Source organism: Triticum aestivum, chromosome 6D (genome assembly GCF_018294505.1).
Source record: "Triticum aestivum cultivar Chinese Spring chromosome 6D, IWGSC CS RefSeq v2.1, whole genome shotgun sequence".
NCBI lineage: Eukaryota > Viridiplantae > Streptophyta > Magnoliopsida > Poales > Poaceae > Triticum > Triticum aestivum.
In genome coordinates, this window is record NC_057811.1 from 77,286,535 (window position 1) to 77,309,361 (window position 22,827).

Consider the following 22,827-nt stretch of genomic DNA (forward strand, 5'->3'; position numbering starts at 1 on the left):
TCTCCTCTTCTCCTCCTCTCAACCCTAGCCCAACTCCCGTCCCCGCCGCTGCAGCCATTGCCGATGTCGACGCCCTCCGCCGCCGCAGCCATTGCCGACGCCCTCCTCCGCCGCCTCCGTCCCCGCCGTCATGTCGTCTTCTAGCTCTGTCCGCAATGCATTGCGTGGCCGCTCCGTTGCTGTACCATTGATCGGGTGCCTGGATTGCGGCGAGCAGGTGAGGTTCTACCAGTCTAGCACCGATGAGCACGATGGATGGATCTTCCACTGGTGCGCGTCGGTCCTAAACAAACGGTTTTTAACCCCTTTCCGCGATGGCATTTGGAACCGTCGCCAAGTGAGTGTGTGCGATAGGGTGTCCTTCCCACACGACCCAGAAATCATCGGGGATAGGCCCTCCTGGGACCCAGGCTGGGGCCGTGTGCGATCGGGTGAGGCATCGAAACCCAATCATTTCCGTAGGTATGTATATCCCACACGGTAATCCGAGAAAATCATTTTCGTAGGTATGTACATCCCACACGGTAATCCAAGAAAATCATTTTCGTAGGTATGTACATCCCACACGGTGAATCCCAGAAAAACATTTCCGTTTGTATGCATATCACACACAGTCAATCCAAGGAATACGTTTCCGTTCTTATGTACATCTCACACAGTCAATCCAGGGAAAACGTTTCCGTTAGGATGTACATCCCACACGGTTTTATGTATACGCTCGTGTCTGAAAGGTGTAACTATCACACACTCTGCCTTGGTTAAATGTTTGCTTTCATTAACTACATCAGACCCGATTTGATGTAGAAAACTGTGTGGCATTGCGCTATCCGTCACAAGCGCTTTTACTGCCAGAACCTTTTGCAAAGTTCCATGACCGTCTGTTCTATTTCTATTTTTGCCTGTAATTTATTATTCTACTTGGAAATTTTGAAATACGAAACGTGTAATTCAAATTCTCAGCACAATGGTTCAACAACGAATCCATAAATAAAATTGCCAGTACAATATGTTCAGTAATTACAGGATTAGACAGCAATTAACTATGATGAACCACAGTATTTAAAGGCGGTAAAGGTGAAGAGACAAGTGTAAATCATTTTGACTGCCGACGGTGTTGAAGAAGCGGAATGCCCATAATGTGCCTTCCTGGATGCCATAGGCACGAACCACTTTTGTCCAACCCCTTGTGACGATCGCCCGCCCATCCTTCACCGCCTTCAGGAAGACTTCTATAGCATTATCATAGTAGCATGAATTATATACTTTAACCTTAGTTGCCTCCACTGCGGTCATGTAGTTTACAAGGTAATCATCAGTAAATAGTTTCAGAAACCACTGAAAAGAGATAAATATCAGATACTGAGGTCTAATAGAGTAACTTGTTGTGGGCGGGGGGAAAAGGCAACACATTACTTACCATCCTAAAGTTCACTGTTGTCTTCGACAAAGTGTAAATAAAGAGCTTAATTCCAATCACCCGTTTCTTTCGCCTAACAATCTTTCTTAGTTTCCTCACTTGACGCTTGTTCATGAATATCTCATTGCCCCATACGCAAAAGGGATCGAAGCGTGGATCAGTACCCCTCATATATGTACCTACAAGCAATCAGGAAATGTTAGAAGCTAAACTGAGATTGCACAAATGATGTAAAATACAACTCCCTATGTTCCTAAGTACAAGTATTTTTTTTGAGATTTCAATATGAACTACATATGAATGTATATAGAATTATAGATATAGTTTAGATTAGAATCTAGATTCACTTATTTTGCTCCTTATGTAGTCTATATTGGAATCTCTAAAAATACTTATATTTAGGAATAGATGGTGTATAAGACATGGGATGCAGCTACCCTCGACGGCAAACAACAGCATCGCCCATTGTAGCCCCGTGTAAGTACATGGAAAGCCAATGTGAACTACAACAGGGTTAACATCCACCAAAAATAGCAAATGGTAATAAAACGACAGCATCTGTAGTGATATCTTCATTTCGAAAGAGTAGCACCGTAGAAAAGGGACGGATTAAAAAATGGATATAACTGTTAATTGCAACAGGCTTAACAACATCATAATTCATGTTTTGTAAGTTTGTAGCCATTGAAATACAACTCTTTAAAAATGGATACAACTGTTAATTGCAACATGCTTAATGGCCATTGAAACCAGTACTGATAAAAATGCAATTGGCAGAGTTAAACATCACAGGGCAGGTGCTGCCAGAGCAGATAATGGCCCAGTTGTCTATAAAAAGGTAGGGAAAATAGCTCAAACATGTTAGGCATGTTTACTACAATATGCTTAACACATCGACAGTACAAAACATAGCCCTTAATTGCAACTGGTATTGGTAAGATTGAACTGGTGGGTACATACTTGGTAAGTCTTGAGAGGTAGTTGCTGGGGTACTTCATCTTGGCCAGAGCCCGTCGAAAGTCAGCGGCGACGGAGGCGAGCTGTTCCTTCGGGTCGAAGCGTGGATCAGTGCCACTGACATGTGTACCTACAGGCAACCAGTAAATGGTAGAAGTTAAACTGCAATTGCACAAATGATGTGAAATACTGTAAGACATGGGATGCAACTCACCTCGACGGCAAACAAAAGCATCGGCCATTATGACCCTGCGTAAGTACATGGACAGGCATGTTAAGTCCTGGGGGGGTAATATTTGAACATCACACAGTGTGTATTGAAATAAACAAGGCACGAACATGCTTAATACATCAACCGTATAAATCATAGCCGTTGCAAGTGGTATTTGTAAGATTTAGCTGGTCAGATCTTACCTGTTAAGTCCTGGGGGGTAGTCACTGGGGGGCTTCATCTGGGCCAGAGCCCGCACCATGTCGGTGGCGACGGCAGAGGCGGAGGCGAGGTGTTCCTCCGGGTCAACATGCACAGTGGCCATCGTGCCATGGACCGCCATCAGCTCCTGGCGGGGGGGATTTGGAGGCATGAGGATGTTTCGCAGGCGCCATTTAAACAATCAGGCCGGGGATGTGATAGAGATCGGTGGGTTACCTGACTGTATCCGAGCAGAACATAGATGTGGTTGAAGCGGCGGCGGTTTGAGATGCCGGTAGGGGGAGGAGGCGCGAGGGAGGGGGGATACTGAGGGGAAGGGGATGTGGTTGGAGGAATAAATTCTGAAATCGCGCGTCTAATGAAAATTTCGGTGCGAAACTTGAAACTCGGGCGGGGGAAACACACAATGCAGACGAAGAGCGTAAAATACTCGTGTGCGAGAAAAAAGAAAGTTGGCAGATCCCGTCTCAGAAAAAATGTACACGTGTACTTGATTTTTTTCGGTCAATGGTATGCCTGGTTTATTAGGAAATATCGCACAGGTAACTGACTTATGGGTCATTAACGCAAAAAAACACAGACGGGTACGGCATAGAAACCATGTGTTTTGTGATCTTCTAATGATTAACGCAAAAAACGCACACGGGCACACATGCTAATCAACGCTCAAAGCCCTCAAAGGATGCTCTTACCGACATTGTACGTTAATACTACAAATTTAAAGTACTACTGGTAATTTGCTCTAATACTACAAACTTAAACTACTTCTCAGATGCTCCCATCAGGGCATGCTGGCCAGACGCCGGCGTTCTCCTTCCCTGCCTTGTAGGTGGCAGCCCCCATGCTTCGATCTCCGCCAAGCTCTCCTCACCATGGCGTGCGGCCTCTTTTTTCTTGCGGTGGCGGTCTCTCTTTTCTTGACTGCTTTCTGCCTTTTCCGCTCCTTCTGTGCATCTTTGGCTGCCTCTAGATCCACCACCCATTCGGCCATGGCAGCCTCAAAGTCCGCCCATGTAACTGTCTAGCCGCCGGCGGCGATGAACTCGGCGCGGTGATATGCCATCGCTTCCTTACCATGTGTGCGGTTGCGGGCGGCGAGGAGTGCGGCGTGACAGGATGCCATCGCTTCCTTACCAGTTACTATGCGCCGCGGTGCCATGGACGACGCCTGGAGAGAGATCTGGGATGTAGGGGCCGGGTAGCCGTACAGTGCGGTGGTATTCAAGAGCTCAACCACAAACGACAACAGAAATTTGGCTTCCCTTACAATTTTGCTCGTTCATTATCGCACACGGTTCATCTTCGTCGCTTCCGGAAACAGTGTGCGCTGAGCCTATTGTGTGTTGCGTTATGTTTGGCCGGAACCCCAGCCACGCGGATCGTGCGTGTGCACCATTGGACGCGCCGTGATCAAATGGCAATCCACGTCCCTCACATCACACCCGTGCACCTGTAGCTGGATTGGATTTATATGCGCTAAATGCCTAGAAAATGCACATAATCCCCTAAATATGGTAAATGAGCCCGGAAAAGTGCCAAATTTGAACACGGTGATTTGTAGGGTGTATGTTCGTCGTAGAAAAAAACTCCAGGGCAAATAACGAAGAAAATTTGGATTCCCCTTCAATCTTGAGGATTTCCCTCGAAAGCATGGAACTTCCTTAGTGATGGTTCGATTTATGAAGGGCGTGCATGACGACATAAGCCAAACCTTCTCAAATTTTTACCAGGGCATGGTGAGGTCATACCATGGCACCATGCCAGTCGTCATGTTTTTTAAGCATTTATTTCATTTTTTCTATAGTTGAAAACCCAACAAACAAACATTTGTGGTTGACTATTGCCACACATTTCATCAAAATATCTGTCCATTCCTTGTAAAAGGCATGAGAATTTACTAAATGGCACGAGCATGGTTTTCTAGGCCGTTCTTGTGGACCCTTTCAAGCATCGATTGTTTGAACTTGAATTATGCGCATTAATGCCTAGGAAATGCACATAATCCCCTAAATATGGCAAATGAACCCGGAAAAGTGTCAAATTTGAACAAGGTGATTTGTAGGTTGTATGTTCATCGTAGAAAAAAACTCGTGGACAAAGGACAAAGGAAATTTGGACCCCCTTCAATCTTGCTGATTTCCCCTTGAAACCATTAAACTTCCTCGGTGCTGGTTCGATTTATGAAAGGCGCGCATCACGACATAAGGAAAACATTCTCCAATTTTTACCAGGGCATGGTGAGACCATACCATGGCACCACGCCAGGCTTCATGTTTTCCAACTAGGTGTTTCATTTTTGTATAGTTGTTAACCGAGTAAACGACGCGTTTATGGTTGACTATTGCCACACATTTCCTTGAAATATCTGCCCATTCCTTGTAAAAGGCACGAGAATGTGCTAAATAACACGAGCATGGTTTTCCAGACCGTTCTTGTGCACCTTTTCATGCACCGATTGTTCGAATTTGAATTATGTCCATTAATGCCTAGAAAATGCACATAATCCCCTAAATATGATAAATGAGCCTGGAAAAATGTCAAATTTGAACATGTTGCATTTGAGGCGGTATGTTGATCGTTAAAAACTGAATGACAAACTAGGACGAAAATTTGGATTCCCCTTCAATCTTGGGGATTTTCCCTCTCGAAAGTATGGAACTTCCTCGGTGATGGTTCGATTTATGAAGGGCGTGCATGACGACATAAGCCAAACCTTCTCAAAATTTTACCAGGGCATGGTGAGGTCATACAATGGCACCATGCGAGGCGTCATGTTTTTTAAGCATTTATTTCATTTTTTCTATAGTTGAAAACCCAACAAACAAACATTTGTGGTTGACTATTGCCACACATTTCGATGGAATATCTATCCATTATTGCTTGTAAAAGGCATGAGAATTTTACTAAATGGCACGAGCATGGTTTTCTAGGCCGTTCTTGTGGACCCTTTCATGCACCGATTGTCTGAACTTGAATTATGTGCATTAATGTCTAGGTAATGCACACAATCCCCTAAATATGGCAAATGAACCCGGAAAAGTGCCAAATTTAAACACGGTGATTTGCAGGTTGTATGCTCATCATAGAAAAAAACTCGTGGACTAAGGACAAAGGAAATTTGGATCCCCCTTCAAGCTTGGTGATTTCCCCCTCGAAACCATGAAACTTCCTCAGATGATGGTTCGTTTTATGAAAGGCGCGCATCACGACATAAGGAAAACATTCTCCAATTTTTACCAGGGCATGGTGAGGCCATATCATGGCATCACGCCAGGCGTCATGTTTTCCAACCATGTGTTTCATTTTCTGTATAGTTGTTAACCGAGTAAACGACGCGTTTATGGTTGACTATTGGCACACATTTCCTTGAAATATCTGCCCATTCCTTGTAAAAGGCATGAGAATGTGCTAAATAACACGAGCATGGTTTTCCAGACCGTTCTTGTGCAACTTTTCATGCACCGATTGTTCGAATTTGAATTATGTCCATTAATGCCTAGAAAATGCACATAATCTCCTAAATATAGTAAATGAGCCCGGAAAAATGTCAAATTTGAACACGTTGCATTTGAGGCGGTATGTTGATTGTTGCAAAAAAACTGAATGACAAACTAGGACGGAAATTTGGATTCCCTTCAATCTTGGTGATTTCCCTCTCGAAAGCATTGAACTTCCTCGGTGATGGTTCGATTTATGAAGGGCGTGCATGATGACATAAGCCAAACCTTCTCACATTTTTACTAGGGCATGGTGAGGTCATACCATGGCACCATGCCATACGTCATGTTTTTTACGCATTTATTTCATTTTTTCTATAGTTGAAAACCCAACAAACAAACATTTGTGGTTGACTATTGCCACACATTTCAACGAAATATCTATCCATTATTCCTTGGAAAAGGCATGAGAATTTACTAAATAGCACGAGCATGGTTTTCCAGACCGTTCTTGTGTACTTTTCATGCACCGATTGTTCAATTTTGAATTATGTGCATAATTAATGCCTAGAAAATGCACATAATCCCCTAAATATGGTAAATGAGTTCGGAAAAATGTCAAATTTGAACATGTTTCATTTGAGGCGGTATGTTGATCATTGGAAAAAAACTGAATGACAAACTAAGACGGAAATTTGGATTCCCCTTCAACCTTAGTGATTTCCCTCTCGAAAGCATTGAACTTCGTCGGTGATGGTTCGATTTAGGAAGGGCGTGCATGACGACATAAATCAAACCTTCTCAGCTTTTAACTAGGGCACGGTGAGGCCATACCATGGCGCCATGCCAGCGATCATGTTTTTCAAGCACATATTTCATTGTTCTATAGTTGATAACCAAGTAAATGACGCATTTGTGGTTGACTATTGCCACACATTCCATTGAAATCTCTGCCCATTCCTTGTAAAAGGCTTGAGAAATTACTAAATACCATGAGTATGGTTTTTCCAGGACGTTCTTGTGCACCCTTTCATGCACCGATTGTTTGAATTTGAATTACGTGCATTAATGCCTACAAAATGCACATAATCCCCTAAATATTGTAAATGAACGGGAAAAGTGTCAAATTTGAACACGGTGATTAGCAGGGTTTATGTTCATCGTAGAAAAAAAACTCATGGATGGAGGACAAAGGAAATTTGGATTCCCATTCTATCTCAGTGATTTATTATCACACACGATTCATCTCCGTCGCCTCTGCGAACCGTGTGTGTTCACTCACACATGCAAAAGGAAAAGAAAACCCTCGCCCACTTCGTCCCCACTCACTCACCGCGGACTCCTTCCAACTCTGCATCCTAAGCTCGCGGCTGTTGGTGGCGGACGTAGGTCGCGCTCAAAACGGCACCGGATTTTGCCTCCACCGCTTTCCGCCGCCTATCTGCACCGATATTCTAGACTTTGGTCGACTGGGGTTTTCTGCGGGATTGGGCCGGGGATTTTTCTCATGGAGAAGGTAATCAACTTAATTAGCAAAATATTCAATCATCTCTTATCGTAGTCCGTCCGTCACTGTTAATCAACTAGCGGAAATCGCCGTGGAATCATTTTTGTTCTGGCTGATTCGTGGGTGTTCATTCATGTGTCCACAGTGCGAGCACAAATCGGGCAGCTGTGGTCGTTGCCAGTCGGAAACGAAGTTCTATCTCACCATTCTGGATGACTTCAGGGAGCGCTCGATATGTTCAATCTCAACCTACCACGGTCAGCATGGCCTAAATTTGTGAACATATACCGTCTGTTGCTACATTATCTATATTTGCATTAAATCTTTGTTACATTATCTATTTTTAGTTCTATATTTTTTACTTTGCTTTCATCTATATATATATGGATCTGTTCTATCAGTTACTCCCATATTTGCATCTTGCTCTGTTATTTCAATATATCTAATTTACGATCTTAATTTTCATTTCAAGCAGTACATCCCTTGCTTTGCAAGAACAGGAGTAGTACAAGGAAATCTTGGGCTTTACTTTGCTGATGACTCCCAGGATGTCATATGGACAACGCAACATAGATTTACAATGACAGTTAGCATAAAACTTGATAAAGATGGTCACTCCTATTTTAATGCGGACCTTTGGAGAAAAATGTCTAAGTGTTATGAACTGAAAGCTAGCAATAAAATTCTAGTGCATGCACCACAGCCTGGTCTAGTTAACATGGATGTTTACTTCCCCAACGTCATCAGCCGATCAAAGTCTGATCGAGGTTAGTGTCCTTTCAACATTCTCCTTGTTGTCATATTACTATTTAAGCAACCAATTTATCACTATTTAAGCAACCAATTGTGATATCATATTCTGACTCCGTTCCTAGGCAGTAACAAATTCTACTTACCAATTTATGCGCACAATATATTCTTCTGCCATGTTATGAATAAATAATACCTTTCCACCTTTTAAGCAGGATATGTTGGATGCATAGTGAACGATCTGTATGTTACTAAGCGTACCAAATTTCACTGGAAGGCTTGAAGCATGTCATAAACTTTGTTGATAATCTGACAGAGATAGCACAGCGTATGAATGCTGGATTTTGGATGGGATTAATTAGACCTATGGTGCACGCACTGAACAAGACCAATTGTGTGCACAAAGCGCTGGTAAAAAGTCTTATTTTAATGTTGATGCTCATAAACTATATATATCTTCAACGATATGTTACAATTGTTTTTTATTCTACATGTCAACAAAAATTGCCCATGTAGTAGTTCCTGGATCGATTTCCCGGCGTGGTCGAATTACACTTGTGCCTGCTAATAACGCCAAAGTGATTGCAAGGTACTGCATTTCCCGCAAAAATGGAACCATTCAAATTAACAAGTTCTCGCTTCTCGTGGCAATGCATCCATATTGGAAAATTGGAGACACTGTTCTACTCCTGCTCTACCAAGGCACAGGAGGGCTCTTCCTTTTCATTGACGAGATGCCGAGTCATCGTGATCAAGCTGCTTCCAGTGGATAATTGTGGTTGTTGGCCCTCAGCCTCCTAAAATGTGCTATCTGTTACTACATATGTTATGTATGTAGATATGGACCATATGGTTGTTGGCCCTTAGCCTCTTAAAATGAGATAGTTGTTACTATGTTAAGTATGTAGATATGGACCATATGGTTGTCAAAACCGTGCTACGAAGATCCTCCTTTTGTCGAATAGTGTAACCACTATATATATGTTACTCAAATGCTGTTGCCCAAGTTCCTAAATTTTCATGGAAAGGATTAGTATCGTACACAGTTCATTGAGTTTAAGCGTGTGCCCGATGTCCAGAAGGCATTTGCATATTAACTGTCCATATTGCAAATTCACACACATGTTAACATAAGGAAACGTATGTGTAACATACTAATCCTCGCACTTGAGTACTCGCAAACGCATCGTTTGCGATACTCCTAGCCACCGCAAGAAACTAGCTTGCATTTTTCAAAGTTTTTTGTACACACAGAATCGCACACGAAGTAACTATATTGACCGCCTGTGTTGTAATTTCTCAGCGCAAACAGTTCATCCGAGTCGGCTGTTTGCCACGTATCACACACATCTTGTTTACACGACTCCTTTGTGTTCTTTTGGCTCATCGCAAACAGTTCATCCATCTGAACTGTATGACGCATATCACACACATCTTGTTAAGTTGAACCGTTTCTGTTGTGTTCCCTAATCAAAAACAGTTCATCCGAGTTAACTGTATGCCATATATCGCACACACATTGATATGGCTGCCCGTTTCTGTTGTTCTACCTCATCGCAAACAGTTTGAATGGATTAACCATGTGTCCTGCATCGCACACACATTGTTATGGCTACCCGTTTCTGTTGTTCTGCCTCATCGCAGACAGTTTGAATGGATTAATCGTGTGTCCTTCATCGCACACGCAACTAAAATCTTAACCATGTTTGATGGCTCCGCCATCGCAAACGTTTTGCACCTTTTTTGATGGTTTTTTACACCACCGTTTGCGATATTGCATCGCACACAGTTTCGGCAAAGGGTCTCTGATCGTAGTGTCGCGTTAGCAGTATCCTGCAGTAGTGTTCTACAAGTGCGTCAACCACACTGTAACTGCCAGTTCCTAGCTACTTGTTGATTCATGCCGTGTCAATTCTTAGCAACAGTAGTATTGAAGCAGAGCACTTATTAAATTAGGCACATTAGTTGGTTAACTAGTCATTGCTGTGATTAATACAGTAGTTTAGACTGTCCTTGGTTGCAAAATTACTGACAGAACTAGTTGGTTAACTAGTTTTCCATTGATTCATGCACTCTAAACTTTACTGTCACTCTGTAGGTGAATAAAGATGTAATTTTTTTCTCAGGGCACTTGTGATTTCTGGCGCCGGGAGCTTGAATATGTGGAGCATCTGGTTGAAACAAGGCGTCTGGTTGGTGATGCTGCTGTAGATGCAATTGGTGCAGCTGAGGACAGGAGGGAAGAGCTTGAGAGGCAGAGGACTGAATCAATGGCAGGCAGAAGCACAGTTGGAAGGGGCATGGCTGGAAGAGGCATGGCTGAAAGAGGCACTGTAGGCAGAGCTAATTATGCCAGCTCCAGTGAGAATAAGTATGCTACCAAGCAGCAAGTTGCTATGCTGTTAGGATTAGGCAGAGAGATTTTGCTGCTGCGAAAGCTGGTGATGGCTTTTGTTATAGTGCTTTGTGTGATGTGTTTCACCTTAATTATGAAGAAGTGAAGTGTTGTTAAATGAGTAGGTGTAGGTGTTCTAAGAGATCTCTTGTTCTAAATTGAGCATACTAAAAGCCATTGTAGTGGCACGGTTGTTTGCTTAGTATGAAGTCTTGGTTGTAATGCTTGTTGTAATGGATAATATATCAGTTATATGAAGACTTTGTCCTATTGTTTGAACTGTATTGCAATTACCTACAGAAATATGACATATGTCATATATCAGTAATATGAAGTCTGCTTAACCTAATTACTTTGAAATTACTGACAGATGTATTTGATGTCAGAAGTGTAGTTAAACTAATTCTGACAGAAGTGTACTTTCTCCTAATTGTGTCAGAATTGTACTTAACCTCATTGCTTTGAAATTACTGACAGAACTGCTGTCATAACTAATTGCTGACAGAAATGCACTTAACCTAATTGCTGTCATAACTGAACTAACTTATGTTAACTAATTGTTGTCATAACTGTAACTCATGTCAGCCCAGGTCCCCTTTCTCAACACAACTGAACTCAAAAGCAAGCATGTACTTGCACCTGCTGCAAACAGCCACCCAGCAACTTGCACTCTACATGCAGCTTTGGTCCACCACCAGTCCACCACCACCACCAGATACCCTTCTTCTTCCTCATCCTTCATCTTCAATTTCGTGCACCACCAGATCCCCTTCTCTCCTCTGTCCAATAGCACCACCAGATCCCCTTCTCATCTTGATCCAGCAGTAACCATGGTGTCCAGGGATGATCTTCCCAGTTCTTATGAAGATGACTCTGTGACCAGCAAGGTTAGTGTGCTCCCCACCCAGTCTAGGGATTCTCAGCTAGGGTTTCTCTATCAATTGATTCGAAATGTCCCTTTTTAGCCACCTGCCACAATTTCCTGTGAGGAATGGAGTGGCTTGGCTACATATCTGCCTAGCTTTAGATGTGGGCATGGATCTTTGTGTGAGAAGCATGTGGCATTTGAATCTGTTGATAGTGGTAGAAGGTTTCTAGCTTGTGCACAGAAGGTTAGTAATTTTTTTGCATTTGGCACTGTTAAACAGGAAGTCATTTGAAGTATGGTTTAAGTTACATCATCATGCACAGAACTGAATACTGGTAGTTAACTAAATTTTTCGTTTGGTCTAAATTGTTAGGAAGTACCTAAATGCAGATATGTTGAGTGGGTTGACCCTGAGTGGCCCGATGCTCTGAAGATGAGCCTAGATAGTTTATGGACCATGTATGTTGGGGATATTACTACTGGGTATAAACCGGCCATGAGAGGCTGGGTTATCCCCATAACAAGTTATCTATATTTGAAGCCCATGAAGACGAAGACGGTGGCGCTTTATGAAGGCCCAGGGCCCAAAGGCGGATTAAGGCCTGTAGACATAAACCGACAGTGATATGTAACTTGTATTGTAAGATAGGAAGAGTAGAGACCGGGCCGGACACGTTTATGAGCCGGCCTCGGGATCCTGTGAACCGACGGGCGTCAACCCATCTATATAAGGGGACGACCCGGCGGCGGTTTAGGGACAAAAAACAACAACTCGAGAGCCAGGCATAGCAAATTCGCTCCCTGGTCATCGAAACCCTAGCAATTCCACAACAACTGGATTAGGCCTTTACCTTCACCGCAAGGGGCCGAACCAGTATAAACTCTCTGAGTCCTTTGCCCGCTTTAACCCCTTTAAGCTAACCCGTCGTGATGGCTCCACGACTAAGTCCTTTCACTAGGACATCTGCCGTGACAAAACCACGACAGTTGGCGCCCACCGTGGAGCTATCGCACGATGGTTTTGAGTTCTTAGAGGGCAGCTTCGAAGGGCTCAAGGGATACGCTGTGGGCCGGATGACTAAGAGTCGTCGCGGCAAGCTCTACATCGACGATGCAGGCTGGGGCCCTGAGGCCGGCTCAATCGAGTACGGGTACCGGGGCCCCTTCGGCGGCATTCACGTTTTCATTGGCAAGATCGGCGAACCGGGCCCTGAGCCGGACACCTGCACCAACATCGTCGAAACGGCTCAGCGTGCGAGAACCGCCCGGATTCGGCCTGCCATGAAGCGTGCCTTCGTGGGAGTCATCCATGGAGCGTAATCTGAGGATAGATCGGCATCTGGGGATGAGACCGTCATTTATTCTGGTGACGAGTCATCGACCGGAGAGACCGAGTCATTGTACCAGTTACAAGATGGCCGGATTGGGGGCTGTTCCGATGGCGACAGTATTCTGGACCCCTTTGATCCACTGAGCCGGGTTGCGATCTTCATGGCCGGTACACAGCCTGCGCTGCACTCTTCGACAGCAGCAGTGATGATTTCCGGATCAGTAGCGGCGATAGCAGCCGGGGCAGGAGGCCCTGTGCGACCACCGGCTCAGATTTTGTCCGGCTTGTTTGATGCTTTGGAGACATTGCTAGCAGAAGTTAATCCGGCGAATCAGGAGGAGCATAATGCGGAAATCGCAAAGGTGAAGGATCAGATAACTCAGGCCAAGGCAGATCTGGCATCCGAGGATACCAGGATGGCCGCAGAGCGGGCCGAGTTGGAGGCACAGGCTTACCGGCTTATGTTGGATCAGAGCGCGTCAAACGATGTCATGAGGAGAAGGTACCGGTATCACCTGCCTCCGGTTTATGAGGCCAGGAACCTCTTTAATACCCCAGGAGTAGGAACCAGTAATCTGCCAGTGGTAAACCGGGCGGAGGCACCGGGAATGGGAGCACCGGTTCAGCCACGCCCGACGGACCCACCCCGTCAGGACAATATCTTGTCACAGCACGTCTCGACACCATCGGGTCATTACTCTAACCCGTTGGATAACATCATTGCCGCCGCTTCACGATTGGCGGCTCTCCCGATTGAAGGTGAGTCTCCAGTAGTAGTTGAGACACGACAGGCTAGGGAGCTCCTTCAGACGGCCTTGACTCAGCAGCAGGCTTATTCATACAGCCGTGAGAGGATTCATTCTACTCCCTGCCCAAGCCGGAGTTACAACAGGCGCCTTGATGAACCGACTGTATCAAGCAGTGCGTGGGACCGTAATCCGCCCCATGGCCATAACCCGGCGGCTGGTGGTGCTGATGCTCAGAACATGGTGAACCAAGGAAGAGTGTGTCGAGAAGCCGAGTTAGCGGCTCAGTACGTGGCCCGCCAGCTCACCCCGGTTCGTCCGACAACTTCGGTGGAGCCAGGTGTTACCTCCAGCTCTTTGGGAGTGCAGTGTCTTGTTCCGGCTCGACGCAATGTACGGCTGCCCAAGGACTTCAAGGGTCCACATAAAGTGCCCAATTACACTGCCGATTTATCCCCCGAGTCATGGGTCGAAAGCTATGAGATGGCAATGGAGATGCTGTATGTGGATGATGCAGCGTGCGCTAAATACTTCACCATGATGTTGGAAGGAACGGCTCACACCTGGTTGAAAAACTTACCAGCTAACTCCATTGGTTCATGGGCCGAGTTAAGGGCCCGGTTTATTCAGAATTTCAAAGACACGTGCAAGCAGCCCATGTCAATTGTGGACTTAGCTGCCTGTGTCCAGGAGGAAGGAGAATCAACAACCCATTGGGTGTGCCGGGTTTCAGAAATTTTGCATTCATCAGACCACATCAACGCTGATACAGCAGTTTTAACGTTGGAAGGCAACTGCCGGTTTAGACCTCTGAAGTTGAAGTTGGGACGGTTCAAACGCCACTGCAATGACATGGGGACTCTTATGGCAACCTTGGTGAAGTATGCCGATTCTGATAGTACCAAGGACCCTGAATCTGATGATGACAAGACAGGGAAGGGAAAGAAGAGCGACAGCACCAAAGGGCAGCAACATAACCCGGCGGGTCATGGAAACAGCAGTAAACGTAAAGCGGATAACAGTTTAGATTTTGTGGCTAATACCAACGCGCAGGACAAAGGCCAGCGTCGTAAGGGTAAATCGCCCCCGCGTGGTGGAGTACGAAGTCCCAATTCGGAGCGCCTGTCTCACCTGTTAAACCAGCCTTGCCCGAAGCACGGGTCGCGGGATAAGCCGGCCACGCACCTCTGGAAGGATTGTTATATTATGCAGGAATTCAAAAATTCAGATTTTTTCCGGTATGATCATGGACCGGGCGGAGGTTCAGGCCCCGGATCTCATGGGCCGGGTTACGGTGGAGGCAGTTCCGGTTCAGGTTTTCACGGTAATCAGAGCGGACATGGCAATCAGGGCAACCAAGGTGGTTATAATCATCAGGGCAATCAGCAGCAACAGCAGCAGTCGGGTTACCAGAGCAACCCGAAGCAGTTGAATAGTGGACAGTACCATGTCTTCACCACGAGCCTGTGTAAACGCGACCAGAAGCTGCACAAAAGGCAGTAAACTCCGTTGAACCGGCGGTGCCCCATTACCTACGCTGGTATGAACAGCTTATCGTGTGGAGCCGAGAGGATCATCCACCTCGGGTTGATAATCCGGGTCATCTGGCATTGGTGGTGGCACCTCAGGTTGGAGGTTATAAGTTCACCAAGGTACTCATGGATGGGGGGAGTAGTATCAATATCCTTTATTATGAAACCTTCCGTCGCATGGGGTTAACAGATAAAAATCTTAAACCGTCCAACATGGTCTTCCAAGGTGTGGTGCCTGGTAAATCGGCGTATCCGGTAGGTAAGATAGCTCTGGAGGTTGCTTTTGGAGATGAACATGATTCAAGATCAGAGACATTGACTTTCGAAGTGGTGAAAATCAAGAGCCCGTATCATGCCCTGTTTGGATGGACGGCTTATGCTAAGTTCATGGCAAGGCCCTGTTATGTCTATCTGCAGCTCAAGATGCCGGGCCATAAGGGGACCATCACGGTGCATGGGAGCCGCAAGATCGCTTTAGAATGTGAAGAAGGTGATGCAGCATATGCCGAGTCGGTTTGTGCAACAGAGGAGTTGAAGTTCTACAAGGACAATGTTGATCCGGCGGATATGATTCTTTGAAAAAGCCAACTACAGAGCATGAACCGGCCTTGAAGTTTAAATCAGCTGATGAGACTAAGCTTGTTGATTTTGTCCCTGGTGATTCATTCAAGCAGTTTAGCATCAGCGCTAACTTGGATCCGAAATAGGAAAGCGCGCTCACCGAGTTCATCCGTGAGAACCGGGACATCTTTGCGTGGAAGCCTTCTGACATGCCAGGTGTACCGAGGGAACTCGCTGAGCACACACTTAATGTTTATCCCAAGTTTAAACCGGTCAAGCAGTTTCTTTGCCGGTTCAATGAAGAAAGACGCAAGGCTATTGGTGAGGAGGTTGCCAGGCTTTTGGCAGCTGGGTTTATCATTGAAGTGTTTCATCCTGAGTGGTTGGCTAATCCGGTGCTGGTACTCAAGAAGAACGGCGCTTGGCATATGTGTGTGGACTACACAGATTTGAACAAAGCTTGTCCAGCAGATCCTTTTGCCCTCCCTCGTATTGATCAGATCATTGATGCTACGGCGAGTTGCGAGCGTTTGAGTTTTCTGGATGCTTATTCTGGTTACCATCAGATCAAAATGGTAGTTAAGGACTAGGAGAACTCCCTTTGGAGCCTTCTGCTATGTATCTATGCCTTTTGGACTCAAAAGTGCCCAGGCGACTTATCAGTGCTGTGTGCAGAATTGTCTTCATGATCAGATCGGTCGCAATGTTCATGCCTATGTGGATGATATTGTGGTGAAATCCAGAAAGGAGGAGAGATTCATAGATGACTTGAAGGAGACCTTTGATAACCTCCGGGTTTATAAGATGATGCTTAATCCGGCAAAATGTGTCTTTGGTGTACCGGCATGCAAGCTTTTGGGCTTTCTGGTGTCTAACAGGGGCATTGAAGCTAATCTGGAGAAGATCAAGGCTATAACTTCTTTGCCTAAACCGAGGTGGGTCAATGACGTTCAACGCCTGGCAGGCCGGATTGCCGCCTTGAGCCGGTTTATCAGTCGCCTCGGGGAGAAGGCTATCCCTTTATATCAAATGCTGAAAAAGATAGATAACTTTGTCTGGAGTGACGCTGCCAATGAAGCGTTTGAGGACTTAAAGCGGCAGCTAGCCGAGCCACCTATCCTTGCTGCTCCTGTTGATAAAGAGCCCTTGTTCTTATATGTGGCTGCTAATGCCCGGGCTGTTAGTGTGGCTATTGTGGTGGAGCGCAAGGAGGCTGGAAAGGAGTATCCGGTTCAACGGTCGGTTTATTATATCAGTGAGGTACTTATTGAGTCCAAGCAAAGATACCCGCATTGGCAGAAGCTGGTGTATGGAGTTTTTATGGCGAGCCGGAAGCTTAAGCAATATTTCCAGGGTCATCCAATCACGGTGGTCAGCTCTGCTCCTTTGGGGGATATAATCCAGAACAGGGAAGCGACTGGCCGGATTGCCAAGTGGGCTATTAAACTTGGGCCTCACGGGTTAAAATATGTGCCCCAGACGGCGGTCAAATCTCAGGCACTTGTGGACTTCATCAATGACTGGACAGAGTTACAGGCGCTAGAAGAGAAGCCGGATCATACTTATTGGACTATTCATTTTGATGGGTCCAGGCAATTGGAGGGCTCGGGGGCTGGAGTCGTATTAACTTCCTCACGAGGTGATAAGTTTTGTTATGTTCTCCGTTTAATGTTCCCTTGCACTAACAATGCACCTGAGTATGAGGCTTTACTCCACGGTCTTCGGATGGCTAAGGAGATGAATTTAAGCCGGGTTAAGTGCTTCAGTGACTCGGACCTGGTGGCTCAACAAGTGTCTGGTACTTGGGATTCCAAGGACCTACTCATGGCAGCATATCGTCGAGAGGTGGACATTGTTGCAGGTCATTTCAAAGGTTATCAGGTTGATCATGTGGACCGGCGGAAGAACGAAGCGGCGGACGCTTTAAGCCGTTTGGGTTCCCAACGTAAACCGGTTCCGCCCAATGTCTTCCTGGATGTACTGCATAATCCGTCAATCAAACTCCCTACAGAGGAGTATTTGGCTGTTCCTGATCCGGAGGCTTAGTTGGTGGCGGCTCTTCATGTTATCCCGGATTGGACGGTCCCATATTTGGCGTATATGAACCGGGGCAAGTTACCAGAGGATGAAACTTCGGCCAGGCAGATAATCCGGCGGTCCAAGTCCATGACTATTATCAATGGAGAGTTACATCATTGCAGTGTGACAGGGGCGTTTCAGTGTTGTGTATCTCCTGAAGAAGGCTGTGAAATTTTGCGTGAGATCCATGAAGGAGATTGTGGTCACCACGCCGGTTCAAAATCCCTAGTAGCTAAAGGTTTTCGTCATGGCTTCTATTGGCTGACGGCTCATGCTGATGCGGAAGACCTGGTGAAAAAGTGCGACGGTTGTCAGAAATTTTCACGCCGAGCCCATGTTCCGGCCCAGGAATTGAGGATGATTCCAATCACTTGGTCGTTTGCAACTTGGGGGCTGGATATGGTTGGGCCCTTTAAGAGATCCAAGGACAAGAAGACCCACCTTTTGGTGGCGGTTGATAAGTTCACTAAGTGGGTGGAGGCAGAGCCAGTCAGTAAGTGTGATGCAGCTACGGTGGTTCAATTCCTCAAGAAGGTGATTTTCCGGTTTGGCTTTCCACACAGCATTATAACTGATAATGGTACCAATCTGTCCAAAGGTGTTATGAGGGAATTCTGTCAACGTGAGCACATCCGGCTTGACGTATCATCAATGGTCAAGCGGAGCGAGCCAATCAAGAGATCTTGAGAGGCATCAAACCCCGGCTTATGGTTCCTTTGCAACGGACGCCGGGTTGTTGGGTGGAAGAGTTACCTTCTGTGTTGTGGAGCATCAATACCACGCCCAACAGATCCACGGGTTACACGCCTTTTTTCATGGTTTATGGAGCGGAGGCGGTTCTCCCTAGTGACATCTGTCATGACTCGCCTCGTGTGGCGGCGTATGTCGAAGCTGACAATGAGAAGGCACGATAGGAAGCACTTGACCTGTTAGATGAGGAGCGTGATATTGCAGCAGCCCGTTCGGTGATTTATCAGCAAGATCTGCGTCGTTATCACAGCCGCCGGGTTAGAACCAGAACTTTTCAAGAAGGCGATTTGGTGCTCCGACTCATCCAGGATCAGACTGATATGCACAAGTTATCCCCGCCTTGGGAAGGACCCTTTGTAGTTAGCAAGAATCTGCATAACGGGTCATACTACCTTGTAGATGTTCGAGAGCACAAAGACTCACGTAAATCGGAGGAGGAGACCCACCGGCCGTGGAATATCGCTCATCTTCGGCCTTACTATACTTGAGCCACAGGCTCTGCTCATGTACATAGTTATGACAATGTATATATTATAATAAACCGGAGCCTCAGCTAAAGCGGGGTATCTGTTGTTTTTCTTACATCATGTGTGGTTACATGGGGGCTTCTGTTTATAAAGTGGCGTCCGGTTTACCCCTTGATTCAGCTTATAAAGCCTTATATAAAAATCACTTGGGGGCTTGGTCGTACTCGAACCATAGCTACACCTCTTGATCGGCGCAAGGCCACCAGAAAAATCACTTGGGGGCTTGGTCGTCTCCGAACCATAGCTACACCAAAAAACTACTTAGGGGCCAAAGAGAGTGTTGCAAAAGAACAACTCAAACATAGGCACCCACTAAGCACAACTCAAAATATTGCTTGGGGATTCTTTGCTATCGCAATGAACAAAGAATCTACACTTGTAATAGGCTATGAAGCCACGGCTTGGAAGCCTGGTGTATACACCTAAAACCCCAGGTTAGCCTGCCTTTTTTAAGTAAGTCACTCCGTCCAGGTAAACCTGGTATGACCCGCCGAACTTTGACAAGTCAATCTCATAAGACCCTGAACTTGTCAAAGTTAAAACGACGATTGGTTAAAGATTGAGGTCCATCCTAAAAGGCTTTGTAAAATGGTTTAACTCAGCGGCCTGGCAGCCCATGAAAAGCCTCGAATTTGGGGCCTCGCAGCCCGTGAAAAGCCTCGACTACAAGTTTTCATATGCTTTTATTTGCCAAGTTTTTTCTCCTTTGATGAGATTTATGATGTTTTTGATAAACCGGCGTTTGTTAACCCGGTTGACTTTCAACTACAAAGTTGTCAGTACATGATCAGTTATAATTTGGAGTTTATTAACCCGGTCTGGTTTCGCTATAAGTCGCCAGTATTGAATATGGATAATCCGGTGTTTATCATAACCCGGTACGGTTTTATTATAAACCGGCACAATATGGAAGGAGTTATCAGCACTCACGATTGGGCTTATCGCCCTTACTACAAAAGTTGGTCAACCAACGATGTGATTCAATATCATAGGTATCATTTATTTTCATATTTGATTATCTTTTTACAGCCTTGGTTATAAACCAGGGCTAGGTGTTTGGGCATCATGACCCGTCTGACGGTAAACCGCCAGGACACTTTCAATTTCTTGTATGCAGGAGCAACTACGGATTTTGAACGTCATATATCTTAAGCATGGCGGATTAACAAGTATCAGGCAAAATAAATATGCACGAAGGCATAACAGACCTAGTGTTTGAACTAGCCTATTACAAGGCGTTTCAGTGCCCAAAAGAATAATTGTTTTTCGGCAAGTGTTGTGGTTCGCAGAAGGCTAATCCGGCCTCCGGATCATGATTCGTCACCAGGTTGACTTGATGGTTGCGTATCATCTCGCACCTGTTCATCCTCCTCATCTCTACCCAGCGGCTGGAAGTCAATAGTTGCCCATTCGATCCCAGTTAGGGCTTGGAACACAACTTCATCGCTTATAAGGGTGGACGGTTCAATGTCAGGGGCATAGGTGTGCTTACGAATTGGCGGGATGAGATTTTGAACCTTAGGAGTCGGTGCAGAATCTGTTTGTTGTTGACGTCATAACTCGCCTGATAATGGGAAAGATCAGCTTCTTCAGCTAATTGGCAAGCCAGTGGACGTACTTCCCAGTTTATGGCTCGGAGGTCGTCATTGCCAAATTCCGATCCGTCTTCTTTCAAACTTGGATAGCCTTTGCCCACATCTACAGGATCAAGATCAGGCACCCATGCTTTTGGCCGGGTTAGTTCAGTCAGTGCACCAGCCCTTGCAGCAGATCGCTTTAGCTCTTCTACCCGAGCAGGCAGCATTGACAACCTTTCTAAGGTCTCCTTGATAAGAGTGGGGGGCGGCTTGTTGTGAGAAGCAGTGCAGATGATCCGTTGTGCGCCGGTGTATAATTGCTCTATCAGAGTATAGGCAGCCTTCAGCTTCTTCTGCATGTCAGAACCCAGATGGGTAATGCGAGTCCCTGCATCATTACAAAATATCAGTAAACCGGCAATATATGGGATGTGATGTTGAAAACTTAAAGTGAGGAGACTTACCAAATACAGCAGTGGTCATAGCATTGAACTGCCGCTTTAGACCAGTCAGTTCTTCTGCCACCGGTTTAAGGGCTGCCTCAGCGTCCTCGGCTCTTTTCTGTAATGCGGATTTTTCTATGGCCCAATCCGCCCGTTCCTTGTTGAAACCCTCCTTCAGCTTTTCCATGACGACTAAGGCACTGGTCAGCTCATCTTTTGCTTTGGAGGTTTCTGCTTGCTGGGACTTGATGTTTTCTTGCAAATCAGCGTTTTGAGCTTCCTTTTTGCTCAGCCCAGCCTATAAGAGACAGACATATCATGAGTTGGCAGTACATATTTGAAGTACCAAGCAGATAACAAGTTATGCACCTGATACTTGGGGGCTAATGCCTATTTGCTCGTTATCAGAAATTTCTACAAGTCCCAAGCACAATACAAGTATTATTCTTGGCACTTGGGGGCTAATGTATGATTGTTCAAAGTAACATTATGGGTTTTCTTCTAAGAGTCCTAGTTCAGCTTCATAAGTTAAACCAGCCCTTGGGGACTATACCGGCGAAAGATATAATATTACCGATTTATCTTCCTAAGTTAAACCGGCCCTTGGAGGCTAAAGCATGCAAAGTTGGGATATTGCAAAATCCCGGTGTAGATTGATATCATAAACCGTCAGTTGGGGGCTACTGGAGTTGACATTTGGAATTGGATATAAGAGAGAAACAGTTATGTAGAGTTAAGAAATAGTTACCTCATATCACTCTTTCATCAAGTTTACTAAACCGGCTTCATAGTCGCGGCTTGTGTACAAACGGTTCAAGAAGCCAGAGTGAATGTCTTGCGCGTTGAGATGGGCATAGCTTGACAAGTCTGTGTTCCATTTGCCTTTGCCCATAGCAGAAAGTTCATCTGTGGCACTATGCTTGGATAAAGCGACAGGATTGCCAGGAGCAGTGTGGCCAAAGCCAGTAATCATGATGTCATCTTCCTTGTCATCAACAGCCTTCACTGGAGTTGACGGTTTATCAGCAGCCTTAGCTGGACTTGTCGGTTTATCGTCAGTTCAAATCGGGCTTGTTGGTTTATTAGCATGGCCCATTGTATCAACTTCTGTTTGTTCAACAAAGAAGTCATGATCTTGTGGTGGCGGATCATTGAGCATGGCATCAACATTTGTTTCCTCTGGATCGGGAGTTTTTTCCGGTTCAACAACTGCATTATTGTCAGCCGCTTTATTTAACCGGGCCTTCTTGCTGGGTCTAGGCTTGGCACTGAAGAACAAATATAAAGGTCAGTACATCAGGTAAACATAAGGTGTTAAGGGTAAATTTAAAGCATAACTCACCCAGGAATTGTCTTGAGTGGTGGAAGTTGTGTGGCCGATGACTCGCCAGAAGATGAGTGAGTTGTTCAATGGTAATTTGAATCAGACGGGTTAAGAGGCTGTCGGAAACAACCCGCCTTGGGGCAAGAAGCATCAGTAATATAAGAGACCTCTGATCGACGTTTCCGGACTGGAGT

The 22,827-nt window shown here is 45.6% G+C and overlaps 1 pseudogene; it reads left to right on the top strand.

Moving 5' to 3' along the window:
* Positions 1-130: 130 nt before the first annotated feature.
* LOC123142452 (uncharacterized) overlaps positions 131-22,827 on the top strand; it is a 41,118-nt pseudogene continuing 18,421 nt past the window's right edge.